At 55.2% G+C, this 16,096-nt stretch overlaps 1 long non-coding RNA gene across 2 annotated transcripts in view; it reads right to left on the reverse strand.

Annotated features, from left to right (window-relative positions):
• The window catches only part of LOC133234107 (uncharacterized), a 37,846-nt gene extending 22,194 nt beyond the window's left edge, over nucleotides 1-15,652 (reverse strand). Inside the window, exon 1 of one of the 2 annotated variants that reach the window (XR_009732014.1) lies at nucleotides 15,488-15,652. This is a non-coding gene — a long non-coding RNA (uncharacterized LOC133234107). The remainder of the gene's footprint in view (nucleotides 1-15,487) is intronic. The other variant, XR_009732013.1, reaches the window with a different exon arrangement.
• Nucleotides 15,653-16,096: the final 444 nt, after the last annotated feature.

Below are 16,096 nucleotides of genomic sequence, written 5' to 3' on the forward strand. Positions count from 1 at the left end.
TGGGAGGGTCAAACCTGCAAAGTAGATATTTCAACTGGGCGGCGAGAGTAGATAGAGCCGAACAATGCAGCGGGAACTCAATCGCTCACAAACCGAGCCTTGACTGCGCTCCCAGGTGAAGGGGAGTCTCGTACCAGCCACCCCCCTCCCCCGACCTTGCTACCGACCTGGGTGAGCTGAACGAGCGCCCTTGACGCGCACCCTCTTAGTGCCCCCGCTTCGCCTCGAACCGGAAGGAGGCAGGGGCGCACCTCTTCCGTCTCCAAGATGCCGAAGCGCAAACCTAAGAGCCCGTAGTTTTCGGCAGAGAACACTGGGTACCGGTTACAGATACAGGAGGAACCTGCTCTTTTCTCCTGCCCTCAACTGAAGCTTGAGTCCCTTTACTCCCAACACTCCCGAGGCCTCCCCATCAAGTCACTTTACCGAGTTCGTGTAGATTTTTATCCCCTCCCCAACTCCATCCCAAACTGATCTCAGCTTCAGGAGGCCTTGGAGGACCAGGAGGCATGGCATTCCCCCACCCCCACCCCATCTCCTGGCCACGCAGGAGAGCCAAAGAACTTGGTTCTGCCGAAAAGTAGACTTAGGCGGCTAAGGGTTGTGTGTGGCTGGGGCAGGGTCAGGCGAATGCACGCCCACCTTGCAGGACCCCAGAGCACATCCCAGGGCTGGATGCCTCCAGGAGCACTAGATTTTTGGTTCCGGAGGAAACGTTGAGTCTACCAAGGTGGGGGGACTTAAGGGGGGCGCTGAAGATTTCCCAGGAAAAGAGAAGGTTAACTGAAGCCACAGTGATGAGTGAGATAGATGCCAACCACCCTTCCCCCACCGCGGCTCCTTCTTACCACCACCACCTCAAACATACACACACACACACACACACACACACACACGCCCCTGTTCGGTGAATCCCAAACTAAGGCCATAAGACTTTCCCCACTCAGTGGCTCAGGGCCAGACCCCACAGCACTGTTTCTCCCTCCATCCCCAGGAGCAGTTTCTCTTTCTACACTGTTTCTGCCCACTGGTTTCAGTCCCAATTCCTCCTGGACAGTTCGTTCAGCCTGATTCCTACCGCGCACAGCACTGGGTGGTTGGGGGAGCCTAGCGTGGCCACTAGCATCTCAGTTTCTCTGGCTGACCTGGGTAGATGAGGCTCAGACCCCTGGGTTAGCAGCCCAGTGCGCTAGTCCCTCCCAGCCACACTGGGCTCACCTCCCCGGGCCTGCTGAAACACAGCCCAGCCTCTAGTTCTCACATTTCTCTTTTCCTAGTTTCTTTAAGCTAGCCATAAAGGTCTTACATGGTGGGTAAGGGTGGGGAGATCCCCTTGCACTCCTTCTACACACACACATTTTCGCACACTTCTGTCAACCTGCTACTGCCCAGGCCACCGAGCCAAAGGCTGTCCTGGAGCAGAAAGGGGTGGGGAGGAGGAGAGAGGGAAAAACCAATTAATCAAGTTTGCTCTCTCCACCTGGAAATTGTGTCCTGCTCGAGAGAGGAGTCAGCCTGGAGGGAAGGGTACCAGGGGAAAGAGTTGGCTGGCCCTGAGGTCTCAGCGAGGCCACTGCTGCAGGGTAGGAGAAACAGAAGAGTTGGAGGGATACACCTTGGAAGAGGAAGGAGGCCAGGGCTGTTACCAAGAGACTAGAGGGAGGTGATGAATCCTGGGGCCTCCCAGGCTTTGCTGCAGCCCCACATGGCCAAAATCAGAGGCTGGGGAGGTCCTTGGAGTAGGGGTGGGGGGAACACACGACGGGGCATCTCAGCACGGGTCCCCAAACTCGGGTGCCTAGCCCTGGGCAGGAAACTTTCCTCTTTCTCAGGGCAAGCAGGTACCCAGAGACGCCAGACCAAGGCTGGGGGAAGGGCACAGGCCAAGGGAGTGCTGTCTGAACCACCCTTGGCTGCAGGCAGCGCGAGAGAATCCGAATCCAGTGGAAGAGTGAAGGCAGAGGCCTTGGTGACGCTCGGATTACTCTGGATTGCATGTTGCTTTTCCCAGTTTCTACAGTTCCAGGTCCTGTCCTGATCTTTTATTCAGACGAGGCTTCGGGTTCTGGCTCTCGCCGGGTCCCCAGCAACCCCAGAGTATTCGCTGGACTGGGGAGGTGCCCCGCCTGGGCTGGATTCACCAGGGCCCGGGTCCCTCCTGTTCCACCTACGAGGCATCTCCCATGTCCCCAGTCCCCGAGGGGCAGCTCTGCCCGGCGGGCGGCCGGTGGTAGCAAGAGTAGGAAAGGCAGCCGCAGGCAGGCCGCGCGCAACTTTTTTTTTGAAACGCATTGCCGTCCCCCTGAAAGGTGTTATAACAGCAATTCAATTACCGTAAATGGCGCGCAGCGTCCTCGCAGCTGGGAAGTCGGTAACGAACTGTGGCCGAGGCGTGTAAAGGAATGGGGCTAAACGTACGCTATTTATCTCCCTCTCCTCTTTCTAATATCCTCTCTTTCCGCCTTTTCTTCGCTGTGTACTCATCATAGCTGGACCACAGGTTAATTAACTCCAAAGAGCTTAGTCTATCTGGACAGAAACACACTGAGAAATTGGCAGGAGATCCTGAAAACTGGAGGTGGGATCAAAAAGACCACCTGAAATTCCCTGCGTTTCCCTACAGGTCTGCAGCCTTGCCTTCAAGGAACAGAGTTCCAGGCGCATGTGGCGAACCGCCGGGAGTGTGGTCACCTGTGCGTGTGTGGAGTAAAAATATTCATGTCTGGTTTTAGATCGAGGAGCCGTGCCCACGAAATCCCACATGGCATGGTCTGCAGGCACCCAAGGAGACGTGGGGTCTGTTGCTGGTGTGTCGCCACTTACAGGCCACTGGAGACAACCCACACACTCGCCATTTGTGCCCTGGCACCGTGTATTTCCGGCTAAACTTTAAGGAGCGGTCCATGAAATTAACAATATCAACAAAAATGAGGCAAAGTGTTGGGGGAGGCAGGAGGCGAGCGGGAAGAGCTGCCTGCTTTCCAAAGTGGCGCTAAATCATTACAGTACTCCATATGTTAAAATCTAGAGGGAGGGCCGGAGGAGGGGGAGAACCCTTCACAAGGCAGCCTGGCAACCATTTAAATAAAGGTAAAATTAACATTTGCTCCTTTGAAGTTAGAGTACAGACAGCTTAAAAGCGGATTTTATTTAGTGGATGTCATATCAAAAGAGGCAGAAAGGCGTTGCCTCGCCTGGAGTTTTTAGTTTCATATATATTTTTTAAATCATTTTTAGAAAAGGCCAAGACGGCAACATGGGAATTCGAGTGCTTTCTCCCCGTCCCGCGGGGCCAGCCTCTCCCAGCCACCACGGGAGGTTTCCAACAGTGGAAACGCCGAGTTTTCCAAGCTCGTGGTAACACAGCCAGAAGATGCCTCTGGTTGCTTCCCTTTTCCCTACCCAGCTCTCGGGAAGGTTTGCGAGTTTCACTCCTGGAGAGTGCCAAGAGCGTGCGGCCTGGCAGAGGGGTCGCAATGGGGCCCCGCCGTGCGCGCCAGCCTCCAGCGCCGCTGGGCTCCCTCTCTGAGCCCCGAGCCCTCCCTGCCCTGGTCAGCGCCCCCCACGGCCACCCTGTTCGGAAGGGTCCAGCAGCTGCGAACAGGGGTGCACTCTCAGGGTCTCCTCACTCGAGGCGGGACAGGCCGAGGAGCGCGGGGGGCCCAGCCCAGGGTTTGCCTGGGGATGATCCCAGAGCAGGGTGCTCGGCGCACGCGCTACCCTGAACGTCTCGAGATCTGGCTCAGGGGCTACCAGGGGCTCTGGGGTGGTTTTCGGCTTTGTTTACTTTAAAACCTAGAGGCGCGAGTTCCTTTCCCTCTCCCTGAAGCCTCTGACCTGCACTTTGCAGTTCTCCGCTCTGCCGCCCCTTTTTTTCCCCCAAGGCGAGACCAGGACGGGTTTCCCCTGTCCATAGCTCCCAGGGCTGGAGACCTTAGAACTTGGGGACCTGGAAGTCACCCGCAGGCTGTGGTTTGGAGCGACCCCCTCTTCTCCATCCCTTAAGTCCCTGTCTAATAGGCTGCTGAAGGGGCACTCCGCGCGGGTCCTTGGCGGGGCCCGCACTCGGGAGTTTCAGCTCCCTTCCAGGCGCTCTGTGGTGGGCAAAGCGGGAAGTCCTCAAAACCGCGTCCTCGTGGTGTTTCTTGATGGAGCCTCCTGCCAGCTCTGCAGGCTGCAGGGAAGACCCCCGACGTCCCAGTCAAGGCGCCCCTAGCCTTCTCCGGCCCAGGTGCAGCGGGGATGGCGGTCACTCGGCGCGCCCGCCGTGGGCTTGATCCCCGCCTAACCCTCGCCCCGCCGGGCCCCGGGCGCGGCTCCGGCTCGGAGGCGGCGCCGTTTCCTTTCTGCCGAGGGTCCTCTCCAGCCTCCCTGGCTTTCTGTCCGTTAGCCCGCCGGCCCTTTTTCCAGCGCTTCTCCTGGAAGCCAGGACAGGGCCCCGACGTATTCAAGGCACAAAACCCCCGCTTTTAAAGCCCGGCTGGGAGCCTCAGTCCCTCGTAGGAGACAGAGAAAGGGCAGATTGAGAGCCCAGGGGGTGGCCCTCTTGCAATGAAAAGGGTCCCCTTCGTTTGCATCTCTGGTCAAGTGTTTAGAAGTTATACTCAGGGCTGCTGTCTATTCCTTTCCTGTGGGTCTGGGAAAAGATTCAGACATATATATATATAGGACATGCCGATCTAGAAGAGCCGCTGCCCTGTAGATATAAGGCCACTGGCTCGCAAATCTCCGGGGCGGGAGGTGATGAGTGTCTGCCAAGGGTCTGGATGTGAGATTTGAGGGGCACTCTACTTTTCCCCCGCCTTTCTTCCGGAATCCCAAATCCAGGGGGTCCGCAGCCGAGTGCCACCCCCCCCCCCGCCGCCCCCCGCCTCGGCCTGGTACAGGAGAGACAGTGGCCACAGCTGAAGCCTGGTTCCCTCCCCAGCTGCCACCCCGGTTCAGCCCCTGCTCCCCAACTAGAAGGGGCTGGCAGCCGCTGCTCGGGTGGACAGAAGCTAGAGCAGTCAAGGATTTGAACTTGTAAAACCAGTTACAGCAACTCTTAACACTTTTCCCTTTCTGCCCACCTGTTAAAGAACATGTGTTCTTAAACCGTTTGACTTGGTAATTCAGAGAACAGGAGACATTCTTTACTTTGGCCTCTTCCTCCTCTGTGAGGTCACTGCTCTTAACGCATGCACTTAAGAGAAGTTCTTAGGCATCTAACTTCTGCTCATCTTGGTCTCAGACTTAATGAAACCCAACCATGATTTAAATAATTTCCCAAAAGTACCTTGTTGTTTGTCTACGCTAGCTAGGTAAATAGGAAAACTGGCAAATTGATGATGAATCAGCCATTCTTTTTTGATCTTCCTAAAGTTGGCCAAACTAATAGAAATTCATTTTACATGACTCCCATTTTAGCATAACTGGCATTACTTCTGCTTGTTCACAGTCTTCTACAGCTGGGACTGTCGAACCAGCTTCTTCTACTCAGCCTGGTCCCATTTCAGACTTCCTTAGAACTGTTCTCATAGGATCCACCGTCCCTGTTCCTTTATTTTCTCCCTTCACCAGCCATGGATCAATCAGAGAGACAATTGATTTTCCTGAACCAGAAAATGCTGACATCTTGAGGGGTTGGATTAAATCTGAGTGAGCACGAAATCCCACAAAATATGAAGCAGCCAGGCCAATCTCCAGGTTTAACAAAGTTCTGTGTGAATATACATGTATATGTGTAAGTGTGTACTTATGTTTATCCACCACAACTTGCATAAGGTTGACAGTGGGAAGAAATTTTACTGTAATGTAGGGACACAAGCTGAATGAGAAATCATCTTAATAATCTGGATAAATGAAGAGAAGACCCAGACCTACATGTCTAGGAGTAAATCGCTAATTATGAAATCCAAAACTCTTGAGCTAGGGTCCTATGCTTGCCAGAAAATGGTCATTTTTCCTCTCTTTTATTGGAAATAGGATCCTAAATGCCTTTTGACGGAAAAGAAGTTACGAGACAAGATGCAATTTTCTCTTTCTTTTCTGACAACTCTGTCATCCAAAGGATCACAGCTATGTCAGGGTGTCTGTCTTGGGAAGAAAAAAGGGAGGGGGGGTGGAGAGAAAGAGTGAGCTAGTGAGAGAAACCCTGCAGCCCGTGGCCATCTTTGCATCAAATTTTTCCAGACCTCTATTTTTGATTGTGATCCCACTGATCTGAGTTTGAAATGCAAGCACAGTGAAGCCCCTAAGCCTTCAATCGTGTGAAATTTTCAAAAGATCTCTAGAAGCAATCTCAGGCTGCCTGACCCCTGACAGGCGCCGATCTCTTTATTCCTCTCTCTGCCGGCACTTCATTTGTTGGAATATCTTTCAGATTTGCACCTCCAGATGACAAACCTGAGTGTTTATTATGTGTACATGAATCGGAAATCTTCAAGCCCGCAGAAAAGCACCATCTTAAACATAATATTTAATTTCCCGGCCTAAGTGTCTGCTTCTTTATTTGCTTTTCATTAGCTTAAATATTTTTTCCAGATCTCCCCATGTGTCACTTTGATATTTAGATGATTCTATCTTTTAATCATCATTTCCCCCTTGGAAAAAAAAAATCCCCTGTCGCCTGCGTCTGCGGAACTCACACTGCCACGTCACTGTGCGGCGGGCAGAGAGGCCACGAAGCTGGACGCAGAGCCGATCGGAGTCTCGAGGGCACCTCTCCGGGACGGGTGGGGGGCGGCGGTGTCACAGAGAAACGTTTGCCTTGTAGCCGGCAGCCAGGGCTGGGCTGGGCCCGCTGACCATCTCGTGTCTCATTCCACCTCTCCTCCTTCAAGCCTTTTTAGATGATTCTTCCTCTCCTTTCTCAAAACAAAGCCTCAGGTGGCATGGAAAGGTGCTTTCACCGCTGGGAGTCGGGCCCGAGCTGCGTCTTGAGCCAGGGGCCAAGTTTAGGCAGCTCACCCCAGTCATGCGGGCACTCCTTCCGGCCCCGCACCCCCTCCCACCAGGCTCTCTGTGGGCCCCAGATCTTGGGGGTCCGACGGTGCTAGAGGCAGAGGGAGTGTGGGGGAGGGCTTCCTGGGAGACGATTGCTTTGTTAAACTTCCCTCTGTCGAATAATTCCGCGGATAAGATTTTGGGATGGGGACGTTGCCCACCCTTCCCCCAATCTCAGCCCCAGAGTGAGCTTTAGAGCCCAGCCATGCACTCAGGTGGACTGAGACTCACCCTACCCTGCGTAAGCGGGAGGTTGAATCGCCACCCACAAGCCCAGTCCCAGGTCGCGGAGGTGGTGGGCTGAAGCCTGAACGCCCCTCCCTCTGTTTGGATAGGCCGTGTTGCTATGATTAACTTATTAAACCCCCTCGTAATTATTTTAATTCGACTCGAAAAAATACTTTGGGCGGCAGTTACGATGTGTTTGTATTTATTCATCCCCCCCATAAAACCTGTGTTAAAACAAATGTTACTTTTCTCTCTCTGTACATAGACCCTCCCTATTTGAAATAGACCGCAGGGACTGCCATTAGATCGAATGGCAAGTCTTTATGGAAAGTGTTTTGCATAATTACATACCAAAGCCAGAACAGTCACCTCCACATTTTATGGGTCACAAACCATCAACAATTGCCACATTATTGTCCACGAAACCTTAGTCCCTTCATTGATGGAGCGGACTCCATTGCTAATCTAGAACGGGAAAGGATGGAAATTTCTTCTAATAAGAACCCGAGAAGATTATGTCCCCACTGACAACGTGTTTACATATAGTTATAAAGTTCAGAGGACCGACAGGGGAGAGGAAAGGAAATCGGGGGAAGCCTGATTAAGAGCCACGCATCGGTCTAATATAGATAGCGCATCAAAAGGAGTGTCTGAATGTCCTCCCCTTTTCAGATCCGACCCCTTCCTACCTTTGTCATGCAGTAATTAAGATATTCTTATTTAGACAGACAGCGTCTCTAGTAACTGAATAATATTAGCTCCTTTGATGTCAAACTTTTGACAGTTATCACACCAGCACTGGGCAATTTAGCACAAATGCCCTCCTTAAAAAAAAAAAAAAAAAAACACACAGAAAACCCCCATTGGCTTTGAAGAAATCTAATAAGTGTGATCCTTATCACCAAATGATCTAAATCGCTGCCGACAGGCCGCCCAGCTATAAATTACATTTGGTGTTACATAATGAAGCCGAATTTGGGTTTTAGCTCATTGAGGCAGTGTTGGTGGGAACTGGGACGCACCCCCCCCTCTGCAATTCCTGTGTCCCCATTCCCGACTCCCAGAGCCTCTGTCTACTGTAAGAGCAAAACCTCACGAAATCGAGGGGTCAGGGCAGAGATGGGGGATCCAGCCGAGGCGCGGGCGCGGAGCTCAGTGCCCTCGCTTCGGCTCCAGAGCGCAGGGCAGGTTCAGCCAGCCACCTACTCCCGGATGCCACTTCGCCGTGGCTTTCAGAGCTCGGGCGCCAAATTTGGGATTTGCCAGATGGCAGGATTATCTTCGCGTCTGTTATGTGTGTGTGTGTGCGCGTGTGCGTGTGGAGTGTCTCGGGTGGGGGCGAAGATGAGGATGGAAAGCAGAGCCGGATCCGCCTTTGCCCGAGCTGCCTCTAGCAGCCTGGCCCCGTTCCGGGGCTCGGGGCAATCTCCCGGCCGCCCCGCCGCAGGCAGCAGGCGGAGTTCCGCCACCCCCCGCCCGTACAGACCGAGGCCCCAAGGCCCAGACGCGCGGAGCTAGGGGAGGGGTGAGGAGAGCGCTTCCCTCCGAGGAGAAACGGGGGCGGGGGGCGGGGGGGCAGGCGAGTTGGAAGTGAAGGGGGCAGAGAGGGCTGGGGGGGAGGGCTGAGACGGCGACGGTGACACCTGGAAGGCATTGTCCTTGCGAGCGACACCTGTCAATCTCCGCTCCGGGGTCCCGGGGCCGGGGGCGGGGAGGCTGATGTCATCGTAGAGTCCCTTCCAGGCCGAGGGCGGGGAGGACTGGGGGAGGCGGGGGCGAGCGGAGCCAGGAGGCCTGGGAGACGGGTGGGGGAGGAAAGAGGGAAAATAAACAGCAGTTGCTCTCTCTCGCCGCGTGCTCTGCTCTGAATTTACACGGCCGTCAATATTCCAACTTTAGTTATTATTTCTCATCTCGAAGGGTCTGCCTAGGCTTGTCACTGGGGAAGGGGAACTAGTCCAGGGTCACACTGCATCCTCTATCCCTGGGAGCACCCCCTCATCCCAAAAGCCTGGAGGCGGACTGACCCTCCTTCCAGACCCAGCTCCCTCTTTGCCCGGCGGCTGTTCCCCGCCAGAGGCTGCGGGCTTAAGGAGGAAACACTTGGGATGAGTTGTGAAAAGTCTTGTGAGATTGCAGGGGGTGAGGGGAGAGTTAATTAACGTGGGGCTGGCTCAGCGAGTGGGAGAGCGGGCGGCGGCGTGGGTGGGCGGGCCGGGTCGAACGCAGGGATGCGCTCGGTGCGGGGTGCTTGTGATCTGGGGGCCCAGCTTGGAGGCCTGGGCTCGGGGGGGGGGGGTGGAGGGGGTTGGCGGGGGCCGGGAGGAGCAATGTGAGGGGTCCTCAGCGGGGGCTGCTGGCGTGCTCCGCGGAGCCTTCGATTGGTCCCGGGGAAATTCTGATCTCCCACCTACCGGGCTGGCACCCGCACCCCCCTTAGCGCTCCTGGACTCTCCCTCTGCCTATTCTTTTCGGCCCGAGCTAATTAGCAGCCTGCCGGCGGCCTGATTTATGGAAACGCTCGGGCGGGCGGAGACGCGCGGCGAGCAGCGGCCCGGTGCCTCGGGGCGGAGAGGAGGAGGAGTCTCAGCGGCCCCCTCCGCCCGGCCGGAAACTGGGAGTTGCTCTCCCCGCTACCCACCCTCCCACCCCGGCGAGGCCGGGCGCCCCCGCGCCCCCCGAAGCCCTAGCCTGGGAGGCCGGGAACCCTGGCGCCAGCGGGGCGGGCAAGGGGCGGTGGCCGCGCGGTGGCCGGCGGGGTCCCTGCCGCCGGGTTCCAGCTCGGCTGACTCGGAGGGCGGGCCAAGCGCGAGGATAGCCCGAGATTTGTGCGCCCGGGTTGGGGCACCTCCTTCCCCACGATGTGGTCTGCAGAGAAGGAAAAGCGACGGGAAGAGGGAGAGGACGCTGCACGGGGTCGACAGCAGGCCCCTGGCGACGGAGGGCGGGGGCGTCTCAGGCTCGGGTGGGCAGCGTGGAGCCACCAGCCCAGCGTGGCCCCCACGTCGCTAGTGACTGTCCCCGGGAAGGGCGTGGTCCCTTTCCTCTCCCTTCCCCTGGGTCTCATCCTCAAAGTCGTGTGAGTCGGAGCCTTCAGACTAGAGTCGGAGCCTCCGGACTAGAGTTGGAATTTGGAGCTGGGTGTAGGCTGGGGAGCGGGGAACCACAGGACAGGTCTAAGAGCCGCCCCTCCCCGCACTTGCCCGCAAACTCCGGCGCTGTCTCCTCACTGGCCTTGAGTTGCCCCCGATGACCCCGAGAGAGAAGGAGAGGCGCTCCCAGGCTTCCCAGTGGACCCCAGAAGTTGAGGATGGAGAGAGCAAGGGGAGGCGAGTTCGGGGGACAAAGTGCAGGGACCTGTTGCTGGCACTCCCTCAGAGTGGCGCCTCTCCCGGGGGGACAGGGGCAAAGGAAACGGGGGAAACCTCTGGGCCCTCCTCGCCCGGGAGAATTGTTGGAGGAAAGAGATCCTGGCAGACCCAGAGGGCTGGAAGCCCCTGGCACGCTCCTTCAGACTTTAAGGGGGCGGGGATAGGGACTGGGGGTTGAAATCATTGGGAAGGGAACCAGTCCTCCCAAGCCTGGGCCCAAAGTTGTAACTGTGGGGAACTTGAGATGTCCAAGAAAATGTGTCAACTTTCTTTTAAAACACCCTACCAGTTCACCTTCCTTAGAACCGCCTCTCCGACTCTCTAACTGGGGGAGGTGAAGAATTAAGACCTTTCTCCCCATCGCAAGACCACTGGATGCCTGTCCCGGGGGGCTCTGTCTTTTCCAGGTTCCCTCGTAGATAAGGCCATTTGATGTCAGTGAGAACCGGAAGCGCTCCCAGCGCCACCCACCCAGGGCCCCTGGGAAATTTAGTTTTCTGCTCTTCTTCACCTTCCAACTTCTGCTACCAGTTCCAAAGGGTTAGTAATATCGGGGGTCAGGCAGGCCCTGGTCTTTCTGAACCGAGGCTGGAACCCTCAGCTGGGTGGGGAGTTAGGCTGAGCACACATCTCTCTCACGCATAGCGTTTAGTCCCCTGGGTGGTGGCCCCTCTGAATTTCTAACCGTGCTGAGGGCTGAAGTCACCTGCCCAGACAAACTGCGGTGGCCGAAATCTGCCCAAGTCTAAGCGGAAAGAGAGACCCATCCCCGTCAAAGTGTTGCCTTTAGGCAGCGCGGGTGCCAGGACTGCTGGGTCACCCAAGGGCCAAGCTTCAGTCTCAGGGCCTCACCAGGCCACGGCTCACAGGGCAATCACAGGCCGATTTCAGAATCTGCAGCCTGCCCAGCAAACGCTGGCGGTTAGGCGCCCAAGTAATATTATTCATTCGTCATTTTCAAAGTTGATTTATCGCAATCGACAGGTTAAAGCCTCATCTGACTTCATTACTTTTAAAAGCTGTCTATTTCACAACTGTCACTTTTCATCGCTTAACTCAAATAAATACTTGAAGAAATGAATTGGAAGAGACTTTTAGATCATGTTTATAATTCTTGGTCGCCACGTTAACATTCTAATGACCTGACCCTCTGAATTTCTGTAGATTCCTAAATCGGACCGAAATTTCCTGCATTTATATCAGAAAATGTCAGGGAGGGTGAGGGAGCCGGAAATACGGACTAAAGGAAGTGCAGCTGGCGACAAGTCGGAGACCGCGTGCAGCTTCAACAGTCTCCCCAATGGGGGCGAGGGCCTAGGCCAGGTACCCAAAGCCCCTAGGAAAGGGGGCAACGCTCGGGGCAGGGCTCCGGGGAATCAAAATGCTGAAAAGAGGGCCCAGCCTGATGTTTGCGCGTGGAGCCCGGGTCCCAGAGAGCCGGGGACAAACCGCAGAGGAAGTTCACGCAGGATAGAATTTCTGTTCACCGTGACTATTTATGACTATTATTATTTCTGACATTGTTTCCAAACTGGTTCTAATGGGCCCCACAACCGCAGGTTGAGCGTGACAGGGTGAAAGGCATTTCCTGCCCGTCGTCTTTGACTTAGAGCTGTGAGATACCCACGGAAGGCAAGTGTGGAAACGAAATCGTGTGGATGGAAATAGTTAAATAATTTGAAATAGTTTCTTCTTCCATTTTGCTGTCATTTGCCCAATGCTGGGTCTTCTGGAGCTAGTGTTAATCTCTCTCTCACCCACCAATTCACAAGGAACCAGCTCTCAGAAGTATTAATAGGTTGGGGGGGGGGTGGGGAAGAAGGGAACACCACAGAGGGGAAAAGTTTTTTTAAAAAGAGAGAGAGAAAAGGAAAAGAAAGGAAAAAGAAAAACCCATCAAACTGGAAAACTGCCTAGTTTGGGGACAAACCAATAAGGAGTGCATTACATTTTCTTTCCTGTATTTTTTTTTTTCTTAAAATATATGTATGTGTGTAAATGAAGAAGAAGAAAAAGAAAAAGAGAAGGAAGGCTCCCGAGCCCGGGGAGGAGCTGCCTAACCCTCCGCAGTGTCCGGGCCGGAGTTGACCCCGCGCGCGCTCACCGGGCCTGCGGACCCTGAGCCGCCGCGCCGGCCCCGCCCGGGTCCCGCTGCGAATACGAACTTCGCAGCCCCCGGGACCACGGCGCTCTAAACGCGCCCCGGCGGGGCCCCGCCGCGCTCCCCGACCCCGCCAGCTTCGCGGTCGCTGCCGTGGGCCTCCGCTCACCCCGAGAACCCGCAGGCCGAGCGGGTCTGATCGCTCCCCGCCTTTTGGCGCCGAGGCGAAAGGGAGGCGGCGGGAGTGAAGCTCGCAGGCCGCGGTCTCTGCGGGAGCGAGGCCGCGGCTCTCGGCGCGGACGGCCGGGCGCTCTGCTGCGCCCTGGAGCGCCACCTCGCTGCGGAAACGGGAATTTCTCGGCCGCCCCGCGCAGCCTCCCGCCTCACTGGACCGTCAAGAGTTTTCCTTGCATCATCTAAACTTGAAGACAAGCCGAAACGCACAGGCCTTCTTCCCACCGATCTGTGACCAATATACCCCGCAATGTCTGCACTGGGCGAAAGGGCAAATCATAGGAGAAAGAGGAGCAAATATACAGCTACAGTATCACCGAATCTAAGTGGTGATGCTGCTTTCATAGGAAACATAAATGAGCGGTGTCTTCTTGGAGGCCACGGATTTGGGCCGTCGTGTGTTCCAGGGCCACTCAGCTGTGGCGGCTGCGAATATCTCCCAGGAGGCGGGTGCTTATGAAGTCAGACCTTCCCAATTACGATTTCCACCCATATCCACTCATTCTCATCAGATGAACATAAAGAGGGGCTGTGCCATGCCTGTCGCCAGCCTACTGGGACCTTGTCCCCTCCCTCCCCCCAACCTTCAGTTCTGCCGACAAAATAACCACAAAATGCCGCCCCTAACTTGTACACCTGTAGGCCAGTGAAAACAGGAAAGGCAAGAAGTACAAATCACACAGCAATTCTCTTCAAGGTGCAAGTTTGACCTTATTTTATCCGGTTGGTAACTTAACTGTTTTGTCCTACTCTTAAGCTCACACGACTAAAAATACACAGAAAATTTAACTCACTTATATGTGTATTTGTTCAATTTGTTGTTTCAAAGCGCACTGCCCCAGACACAGGGTGGTTAGTAAAATATTTCACAAAACAAGATTTTTTCCTGTTAAAAGTAGAGTATCTACTTTAGGGGTGATTAGTAAGATATTTCACAAAACAAGATTTTTTTTCCTGTTAAAAGAGAGTATCTACTTTAGGGTCCTGTGAAGATTTGTGTGGTTTCTTTGTTTTGAGGCAGGTACAGAACCTTTCTCTAATTTAGTTCTGACTGCAAGTTTGTTTTTGTTTAAAGGAACTCGGTGGCTCCCACATAGAACAATGGTTGGACTGGGGACTACAGGGTTGGGGGAGACTGTGCTCGTGGTGGTGGGTGAGCCCTGGCATTTCCCTGCCTGAGCAAAAGCAACATGGAGAGCCTTTCCCGGAAACTCTGCCCTCTCTGAGTTGGCAGGGTGAGTTCTCTAAGGGCTGGCAGGCAAGGAGGGAATGCTCCTTCTCCCTGTAACCAGCACTCCTCAGTGAAGATTAGGGGGCTCTCTGAGGGCCCTTGCTCGAAAATTATAGGGCTGCATCAGGAAAATAGCCACGTTGGCTTGCTGGGTGGTTGTTCCTTCTCCATCAAACCAGGAAAGATTCCTGAGAGACCCGATGGGAAAGAGGCCCCAATTTCCTAGCAGGACTTGAATGAGAATTCCTCACCCCAGCCAGCTGAGAAAGGGTGGCGCAGCCCCTGGGAGTTCTGGGGCTTCCTCACCAGAAGGGATGCTATGTTGGGGTAGAAGGGAGTAGCTGAGAGACCCTGGGAACTAGGAGATAATTCCTATCAGGGTTCAGGGGTCCACCGAGGGACAAGGATGAAAACAGAGGAGAAGAAAGCAGAGAAAATGATAGGCTTGAATCTATGTACCTCTAATTCTGAGAAGTCTCTAAATTGGAAAGCTTTTTCTTCTTTCTCCTTCCCTCCTTATCTTCCCTCTCTTCATTTCTCTCTCCTCCCCCTCAGCTTCTCACATTCAGATTTTCTGTCCCCCCCCCCCCACGTCGAATAATGCCTGGAGATGAAAAATGATTTTTATTGCTATTACACTTCCTACCGCAAGATGCAGTGCAAGGCGGCAGAGTTTGTATAACAACTATGTCACGGTGTTTCACTGATGCAAAACATGTAGCCAGAGGGTGTTGCTAATGACTCCTGGATTAGAGAGAGATTGAGACTGGAGAAGGAGAAAGAGAGAAAAAGAGAGGAAGGCAGGAGAGAGAGGAATTTCTTTAGAGGAAAGGGGAGGGAGTGTCACCCTATAATCAGGTCTAATAATCTCATCAGGATATTTTCGGATTTCGAGATTTTAAGAGTGTGAACTAGAGAGAGCAATATCCTTTTAAACACCATAAAGGTGGTTGTTGTTGTTGTTGTTGTTGCATGTTAAATAACTATTAATTATGTTTACAGTCAGTTAAGTGAAGAACTCTCCTCTGGAAAGAATCAAACTTCGGAAAACCCTTAATATCAGATTAAAGGCTTTTCCAGGAGCCGCCCCGCTTGGAGGGAGGTGGGGACCCGGTAATCAACCCGCAGTGTGTGGACCGCTACGGGGCCTGCGGAGGCTCACCGCCCTCGCCCGCGGTCGTGCACACACTTGCACACTTGCCCGGGACGGCCCGTCCGGGCCCAGGGCTCAGCCTCTGTTCGGTCTTGGCCAAACAGTCTCTCCGGGCTCGGAACTCCCCGGCGCCCTCCCCCGAGACCGGCTCTACTTAGGGAAGCGGGAGGTTTCGAGGTTCCTACCGTGGCCCGGGCCGGTCCCACCGCCCTGCGGTCCGCTTCTGCCCCCCGGGGCACAGCGAGGAGGGCATCCCCTCGGGGCCGCGGCCCTTTGAACTCGTGAGCCCCGGACTCCCGGCCGGCGGCGCGGAGCTCGCTCGGGGCCCGGCTGCGGAGCGGAATGTGGGTGGCGGGCGGGGTGGAAGGGGAGTGGGGGAGGCGGAGGGGCGGGGGGCGGGGGCGGGAGCCGGGCGCTAAGCCTGGAAGCTTGGCTGTTTACCCAAACGATTTTCCTTTCAGGCCCGAGACACCAATGAGACAAGATCAAGCTCCCCTCTTCGGGGTGTGTGTGTGTGTGTGTCTGTCTCTGTGTGTGTGTGTGTCTCTGTGTGTGTGTGTGTGTGTGTGTGTGTGTGTCGCCTCCTCCAAGCGCGGCTTTGTGAATGGGGGCTCCGGGGACGCCGACGAGGAGGGACCAGAGGCCGACCCGGGCGCCAGCGCCTCCTCCCGGGGGCTGGGAGAAGCCGGGAGGAGGGCGAGGGGTCTGAGCGCATCGCAGGCGCCCCTGACGCTCAGTGTGGTCCCGATGGAGGGAAGCGAGCGACAGGGACACAGGCCGCGGAGAACCAAGGG

This window comes from Bos javanicus, chromosome 21 (assembly GCF_032452875.1).
Source record: "Bos javanicus breed banteng chromosome 21, ARS-OSU_banteng_1.0, whole genome shotgun sequence".
NCBI lineage: Eukaryota > Metazoa > Chordata > Mammalia > Artiodactyla > Bovidae > Bos > Bos javanicus.